The 8,903-nt window shown below is 42.1% G+C and overlaps 1 long non-coding RNA gene across 1 annotated transcript in view; it reads left to right on the top strand.

Moving 5' to 3' along the window:
• The window catches only part of LOC308065367, a 28,166-nt gene extending 19,487 nt beyond the window's left edge, over nt 1–8,679 (top strand). The window contains exon 2 of the long non-coding RNA XR_013928751.1: nt 80–8,679. This is a non-coding gene — a long non-coding RNA (uncharacterized lncRNA). The remainder of the gene's footprint in view (nt 1–79) is intronic.
• The last annotated feature ends 224 nt before the right edge of the window (nt 8,680–8,903 follow it).

Genomic DNA, 8,903 nt, shown 5'->3' with positions numbered 1-8,903 from the left:
GATCATATACCATTGCAATGACGTATCTATTGAACACAAACCACTCAATCTGAAGATTTTGCCATCATTTTTTATACAGGTGTCAAGGAGAGAACTTGCAAGGTGTGTACCCACCACCCAGGAATAAGGCACAGGGATGTGCTTCCTCTACCTACCAGCTACCCTTCTCATGATGGGGCCACCTGAAAAGGGGTTGGAAAGAGGTAGCCTTAGCTATGGACATGGCAGCAGGAACACTAGCTTTGTGAGACCATCACATGCTCTATCTTTTCCATGACTGACAGGAAAGAGCTAGCAGGTATAGCATCTCTGTAACTTAGTGATCTTCTAGGGTTAAGAGGACTTAGATGCACAATGCCTCCTGGGCCTCCCATCTGGATGAGAGAGTATCTATTATGCTGGAGCGTGCACATAAAACACAGGCTGACACATAGATTAACGGTGATTACCAAGTCTGGACCCTGCTGTATCTCCAAATATACAGCTTTTGTGTAGGATGACATTGTCTCAAACATCTGCCAGAGGGGAACATGTAGTAAATTTCTCACATGCAGAAGGGGATAAGTGTTAGACTATGTTCAACAAATAAACAAACCAAAGAAAACCTGTTCCACCTCACTCAGAGAGCAACAATTGTCTGGATTATCCCTGTCAGTACTCAAGCAGATTTATTGCTTCTTATCAGCAGCTAGTTAAAAAACCTGCCAAGACAGTAAGAAACTGGGGAGGAAAATCCTCTAGACCACAGTTTGCTGTTGATGCCCACCAGTCAACGTGTCTTGCTTGGAAATCATGCTATGGCTGTCAATAGGGATGAGCTATGCTACTTAATACAGCTGTACAGTGGCAGGTGGGAAGGTCAGCTCCTTGCAAAAAGTTTTAAAAGAGAGGTTAGTAGTGTATCTGGAAATATGTAGCTATTTATGTATCATGACTGAGGATTCTTAAATAAATTGAATAGCCAAATACTATACAAAGGTTGTTTGATGCACTTAAAAATGAGTGAGGTCTTCTTTACAAAAACAGCAGCAGGTTGCAAAAATCGTTCCCTCTGGTCTAAGATATGCAAACTGTAAGCAAGTTCAGAGTCTATCCAAGGTAACTGAATGCTTTAATGGAAGCAACGTTATTACAGTACTGCTTGGAGCCGCAGCTGAACCATCAAAGGGAGGTGTCAGTGGTGAGAGCTAACATGTCATGCTGAGCAATCTGGTTTTTGTTCATCTTGTTCTGTTTTCATATACTGAATTCACCTCAGATCTGTCTTACAATTTGGATATTCAGGAACGTGGAGGTCACATTTGGAGTGCTCAGTTATTAAGAACATGAATTTTTTATATGTCTGTATATCAGATTTGCATAATTTTCTTGCATTTCAGTTATGGCCTTGACACAGTGCTATCAAAGATCCGTCCAGAGTAAGAGACAGCCAAATGAGGGCATTTGGTTTTGAAATGGATCTGCTACAGTTTCACTGATTTGTAAGAGAAAGATCAATCCAAAAAACAAGTGAACTTGTAAAACATAAGCTATACCTAAAGAACACAACTGTATACTGCACATTCTTCTCTAGTTGTATGGGCAGAAGGAACAGAATTGTTCATTTTTCCACTTTGTGAAGTTTCATGTACAAAGTATCTAAGCTATTGTGTCTTTATAAACATAAATTCTAACTTTTATGACACAGATAAAAAGGAGCTTAAATGCGGATGTGGTTTTAAAATGAAATGAAAGAAATTTTATATCTATAAAGAATGAACTGCTTATCTGTGTTATCTCTCATTTTAATGGAGTCTTTAGTATTTCCTTCCTATTCCCACTTACTTAGGTCATGTGGGTAAAATACACAAATAAGTGAGATCTCGGTGTTAGAGTGACAATGCACAGATGGTTTAAAATTCTATGCTAAATTCACAGTCTGGATTTTTTTATAAAAGTTATTTATTGCAAAACGTCACTAGATTTGCACTGAGGTGTAATGTTCTGCCAGCAATTGCTTTAACAGCTCTCCAACAAAAAAACCCTGGGACTCACTTTATCTCCGGTTTGTATTTTATTAACTTTGTAAAGCTATGTCACTCCTGTCCATCACTTAAGACTAATTTCACAGCCTGTAACAATTACTTCATACATAATAGATACCTTTTGTCTGAAAATATAAGAAAAACTCTAACAACCCAGAAACTGCTTTTTTCTTCACACGTGATTGTTCTCTCCATAGAATTTTAAATGTGTTTTTGTGGAACACATGCTGTACTTAATCTGTTCATTTTTTTTATCAGCTAGTGGAATCGAAACATGAATCACTGAAGTGCAGTCTCTTTTGTTTTCACAGATCCCACTGTCTCACATGGCAAGCCACCTAACAACCAGCTGGACCAAGATAACTGCTTTCTTCCTCACAGGTCTTTTGTCAACTTGCAGGGAGATGACAGAAAGAATTAATTGGCAATTAATGCTTATATCAGAATTAAAAAGCTTTTTCAAAGCTGCTTTCTGTGGCCACTGGTCCTGGAGTAAGCAGTGGAGTTCCTCTGGGGAGAGTGCAGCAGCGAGTGCATTCATGTGGGAGGTACCTGAATTCTGTTTTATGACAAGTGTGCTAATGTCCTGGCTGCCCCTTACACGGAGCTGCTGCCCAGCTGCTCCAGTAATTATCTTATACTCACCTGACAAAGTTACAGTGTGATGAGGCTGTAGGGAAGGCATGTGGCAGGAACACTGACTTATTGATTTGGGGATCTATTGCACGTCTTGGCAAGGAAAATCTCAGTTGAAAACCACATGTTTATTGCATTGGAAGAGTTTCTTCATTACATGAAAATAACTCATAAACTGGAGGCTCGTTGTCTGACATTAGAAGCAACATCTCACAGAACACATTTTTTAAGAGCTCACAGTCAGTTTCACTAATTAGCTATTTTGTAATTGCTTTGGATAAAGTAATTTTACCCTCTTGAAATGTGTGAGCATCTTTAGCAAATTGTCTCAAAGTGCCATGTAATTATTCTATTTGTAATGGAGTTACAGGAAAAAAGACTGCTTGCTGCTTTGCTCCCAAATCAACCAGCAACTTATTTTGCCACTGTTGGAGACACAAAAGTCACACAAAGGCCACCAGGTTTTGCAGTGTGGCTTCTGTAAGTGTGAAATGTGACAAGGTCCAAAAACAGCTCGAGTGAAACCTCAGCCTTATCAGACAAAGTGCTGAGCAGGCAGGGGCTGCAAGTCAGGCTTTGACTGGGAGAATGTAAATCTAAACAGTCAGAGAGCAGGAGGAAGCGAATGTTAAACCTATCTTGCAGATGGGGAGCAAAGGCACAGAGCAATTAAGGTCCTGATTCAGGAAAATACTTAAGAACATACGTGAATCCTACTGAAGTAATTAAGTTCAGCTCCAGGGGAATGACTTTAATGAAATGAGACCTGGGAAACTGCCTGCAGCCACTTGTAAGCTTATGAGTGAACCAATGGCGGGTTCTGGTCTCCAAAGTCCCAATTTGGTAAGTTCAGCAGTGTCCTTGCACTGTCCCACTGGGGACCTACCCGCTGGCTGTGTTTCTGACCAGAGAGCACAAGAGGAGCAGCTGGACATATGAATGCAGAGCACAGGAAAAACTGGTGGTCAGGGGTCCTCCTGGCTGATCAGAGAACATCAGCTGGGTTTTGGTTGCTTTTACTTATTTTTCTATTTTCCTTACCATCTTCTTCATTGTCCTTTTTAACACTGCCATTTTAGCTGTGGAGGAAGGAGGAAAGGTAGTGGGGGCCTGGCAAGCTTGGTTTACAAACACTGCCCTGCCCAGGAGCCACAGCACAGGGTGGACGGTGCAGCCCTGGCACGTCAAGGTGACTCCATGGTCTTGCTGCCTGTTGTGCCCCGCTGCCGCTACCCCCCCTCACTGAGACCTGCCACTCGGTCTGCTCCTCGGGATAAGGCTCGGGGCTGGCCCACCTTGGCCTGCTCTCCCATCTGCTCATGGCCCCCCTGCATGGGGCTGCCTGGTTCAGGCACCGGCCCCAGGTGGCAATGTGGGCAGGAGAGATGGAGACGAAAATATCAGCTGCCCAGACAGCGTCACTGGGCTTGGCCAGGGAGCTGGCATGCTCTGCACTGGGGAGGTTGTAGGGTCTGCTGGGTTTTTTTTCTGGGCAAAGGTCTGGTGCAAAAAAAAAATATGGGAAAAACAGCATCTCTCTTCCAAATGTGCACGCCTTGGATAATGTGTCACTACACCCAGTTGTTCAGGTCTCCATTAAAACTGGGAAAAGAAAGGTCTTGTAGCAAAATTAGAAGGAAATGGTTGAAAGATTTTTTCCAACTGAACTTAATTTGAAAAATATTCTGGACACTTTCTTTTCTTCCCAAGCAAAATTAATAGCCAGTATCATTTCAGACATGTCAATGAAAAGATGCACAGTAATATTTTTTTTCCAGACCTAAAGTGAAACATTTTATAATACTGCTTGGGTTTCCTGCTGATGTACTCCGCATGTTTTTCTTTTCCATAAGATATATGTTTCTTTCAAAAGGAAATATGCCATCTCAAAATGAAATATCAAAATATTTATTTTTAGTCTCTTGAAATAAAATGTTCAAACTTTTTCAACTGAAGTTATTCACAGACCCAGAAAGGAGCTTTCCCTTCTCCCTGTATGGCAGTATCAGGGCAGTGATCATTCCTCCATCCCTACCTGTTATTTCCCCTCTGCCATTTTGCAGAATTTAAGCAGTGACAAGTTAATGACATTTAACTTCCTAAATATTTTCACTGGACAGCCATAAAAGAGGAGACTCACACCTCTCAAAATCACTGCTTCAGGTTATGCCACAGCTTCAGTCAGTGTTAGTCCAAGGAAGAGGACCCAGTACGTTTACTGACAGCAGGCATTACCTCTTAAATCACTTCTTTGATACAGTGAAAATACAAAAAAGAAATCCTGATGGTAGAACTGGGATGCTATTACAGCATGTGCTGGGCCATTCGGTTTGGGGCTGAGAGGAAGCTATTTGTTTTTCTTGGTGCAGCTGTTTTCTCCCATCTGTAGTCATTTGACTTGGGCTATCTCATAATATTCTTATCCCTGAAAAGAAAACCCTGGGCATTTTCCTGTGCTTGGTTTCCAGTCAGTTGTCAGTTGGTTTCATAGTTACAGAGGAGGTAGTTGCCATCTTAAAGGTAGACTTAAAGGTCAACTTAAAGGTGTGTGAATACACACGAGTATTCAAAATGTCTCAGTTACTTTCACAAGCTTTTGCCTCTCTGTGGTCACCAATGTTGCTGTTCCTGTGTTTGGTTTATGATCTGTTGCTAGGGTGTATTTCCCTGGATGGGAGCTGGCCACATTTTGCTGATGTCTGGCATGTGCTGTTCTGCTTTTTATTCATGTAATTGTTAAGCAGGAAATACCTATTACCTTGTTATCATCTTGTGTTGAACAGAGTCCTAGTGAGCAGACAATGAGGAGCTGCAGCACAGTTGTTTCTGCTCACACACATCATTCTCCAAGCTGAGTACAAAGCGTACGCTTTCTTCTTTCACAGAGCACAAGTGTAATAAGCATCACATCATGTGATTTCTCCTCCTTTGATTAGGCTTGCAGGAAACTCACCTCCTCCTGCTAGTGAGATCCACATGTGTGTCCTTCCTGAGCTGCGTTACTAGATCTTGCTGCAAGTAACCCTAGATTTCTACCATGAGCATTCCTGGAATGTATGGATGATAACTTCCTTCAAGCAATGCAGAAGCTGATGAGGAGAGGTGCTATGCTGGTCCTTACTCCCACCAACAAGGATAGGCTGGTGGGGAATGTGAATCTTAAGGGCAGCACTGGCTGCAGTGACCATGGCATAGTGTAGTACAAGATCTTTAGGGCATCAAGGAGGGTGCACACCAAATCCACTGCCCTGGGCTTCAGGAGAGCAGAGTTTGGCCTCTTCAGAGATCTGCTCAATAGGATACCACGGAATAAAGCCCTGGAGGGAAGTGGGGCTCAAGAAATCTGGTTAATATTCAAGGATCACCTCCTCTAAGCTCAGCAGCGATGCACCCCAACAAAGAGGAAGTCAGGCAAAACCACCAGGAGGCCTGTGTGGATGACCAAGGAGCTCCTGGACAAACTCAAGCACAAAAAGGAAGCCTACAGAGGGTGGAAGCAAGGACAGATAGCCTGGGAGGAATACAGAGCAACTGTCTTGAGTAGTCAGGGATCAAGTTAAAGCGCTGATGGAATTAAGTCTGGCCAGGGACATCAAGGGCCACAAGAAAAGATTCTACAGGCGTGCCAGTGATAAAAGGAAGACTGGGGGAAATGTGGGCCCTCTCTAGAAGGAAATGGAAGACTTGGTTGCCTGGGATATGGAGAAGCTCCAAAGCCCTGGCTGCAGTGAGATGGGTTATTATTCTGGTTGTCTACTTGTATGCATCTGCTTCAGACATTATGTAGGGCTCTTTGGTTTATCTCAAGTCCTCTTTACAGGCAGCTGTGAAAGCAGTCATAATCACAGTACAGACCATGATTCAGCTGCCTTCCACCTACAGGGTATCCTCATGGACAACCTACCACTTGCTTGCAGGAGATTTCTCTTGCTCCATGCCTTGGCCCCAGAAGCCTCCAGTGGTTAATGCCGTGGAGCCTCTGGCAAGGGCTGCTCCCTAGGCTCCCCTGGCGCGCGCCTGGTGGACCTCTGCAAAAAGGTGGACAAGCTGACAACCCACCGGCAACTGACGGGGTGTGACTGAAGTAACTGCACCCAAGGAGCCGTGATGAGGAAAAGCAGAGATAGCAGGGGGAGGCTGGCTGCCGTCAGAAGCGATGTTTGCTGAACTAACCTGCGTGCTGGCATGTCAATGGGTTCATTTGAGAGGGGAGGAATGATAGGGCAGCAGGCCATTTTGTTCATGTGTTTGATTTTGACGAACACTGGAATGAGGTTAAACACTTAATACAACATACGAACTCTGCTTATGAGGACAGACAGGCCCATTTTGTCTTTTAATACAATATAATTAGTCTTCCAATGGATAAGTGAAAGCTGGAAGGTTTCCAGGTTGTTGTCATGCAATAACTGTAGTTCAGTTATGTCTAACCAGGAAGAACAAATCTGAAACACACATTTAATTGGAAAGTAGGGTGGCAGAACTTAGCAACCAATGCAACATTACAGTCCCTTAAATAATTCTAGACCTCTCCAGGCCTTCTGGAATTCCCTTTTGGGATTTACCCATCAATAAAGTGAGATTAACATTTGATCCTTTAGGAAGGTAAGAGTTGAGATTGCAGTTTTATTGTTATAAGACACATTTTAAAGGGTAAGGAGATGCCCTTCAGAAGGAACATATTTAAAACTATTCCAGGAAGCCAGCCAATGTACACAAGCATTTGCTGAAAGTACGTGAGAGATTTATAAAAAAAAATTCCTGGATGAAACATTAACAGCACAGCGTCTCAAAAGCAGAACTGCAAAAAATGGAAGAAGTTTAGGTGAGCATCCTACCAAGATATAGACACCCCCTAAGAATGCAGGACACAGAGCATCAGCTGCATGGTTGCACTTCCACTGAGTGTGCTAAAGGATGACGTCGATAAGGAGAGTACAATGTGGAAAATAAACAGACATATTTCTGCTCACTAGTCACTAGTTGCACATTTTGTCAGTTCTTGTTACCTGAAAGATCCTGCCATTTGCATTACAAATGTAGTATTGCATTACTACTCCATGGTTTAGTGCCTCTGGGTATGAAAAAACCCCTGTATTTTTTCAACATTTGTGCCACTGACCTTGGTTGCTGGACGTTTCTTCTCAGCTTTCAGCTGTTCAGTTTCATTCACTCCATCTGCTGTTTCCCATCCTCCAGCACCTAATTCCCTTCCTGTCGCTTTGTATTTTTTACTTGTGTAATGTCCTTCATCTCTTTCCTTGCAACCACAAGGAGCCATCAAAACTGGCAATCCACAGATGCAAATGTGTACAATGCATGAAGCTTACCTTGATTGCTTAAATAACTTTTCCTACTCTCTGTCTTTGTTTTTTCTACATCAAACCCACTTTGGATTAGGAATTGTGACAGTATATTTTCATAGTAGCCATTATAACAGTACTGCTATAATAAAATAGCAAAACAAACAAATGAATATGTAACAGAAATAAGAATACTGAATGAGGAAAACTGAATGTCTGTTGGTGAGATCTGGAGAAAGGTAAGAGCAAATGATTTCTTAGGGATAAAGGTTTACTCTGAAGACATAATTAGATGTTCACAAAGCATGTCAGTAAAGGAATGGTAAATTTTGCTGGAAAACCACTTTCATCAGAAATAATGTAACAGAAACAACTGAAAACCCAGTCATTTAGAATTCACCACACTAACATACTTTGGAACAGCCCTAGACTAAACTCTATTCCAGTGTGAGCACATTGGGATGATTCCCACAAAAATTTTGCAAGCAAAGCCGGTTTGCAACCTAGGATTTCCTTGGACAGATACATCTTGCCTCATTTTCAGAGAAGCTTAATGTTCTTAGACACTGTTCAAGTCAAAAATGACTTTTCAAAGCAGTCCAGCACCATGTTGCATGTCTTAATGCTCCATCTGGGACAGCGGTGTTGCCTGTTCAAGAAACAAGAAAGAACACTTTACACACACACACAAAAAAAAAAAAAAAAAAAAAAGAAAAGTGTAGCTTGGAGTTTTGGAAACTACCATTGAATAGTAAAAGACACATCATTAACTTAGTTAAGTATATATAAATTTTGATTATTTTTCATCTCTGCTTCTGAACAAAGTATTGCACTATGGAGCTGACTTTGGTCTGAATGCTGCCTACTGCTCACTTGCTCACTCATTCCCTAAAATATTCCTCTCATTTCAGAAATGCTTCTACATGGCTGTGCAGTGCTA

This window comes from Falco punctatus, assembly GCF_963210335.1.
Source record: "Falco punctatus genome assembly, chromosome: 6".
NCBI lineage: Eukaryota > Metazoa > Chordata > Aves > Falconiformes > Falconidae > Falco > Falco punctatus.
The sequence above is the reverse complement of the archived record's forward strand: the minus strand, read 5'-3'. Positions and strand labels throughout refer to the sequence as shown.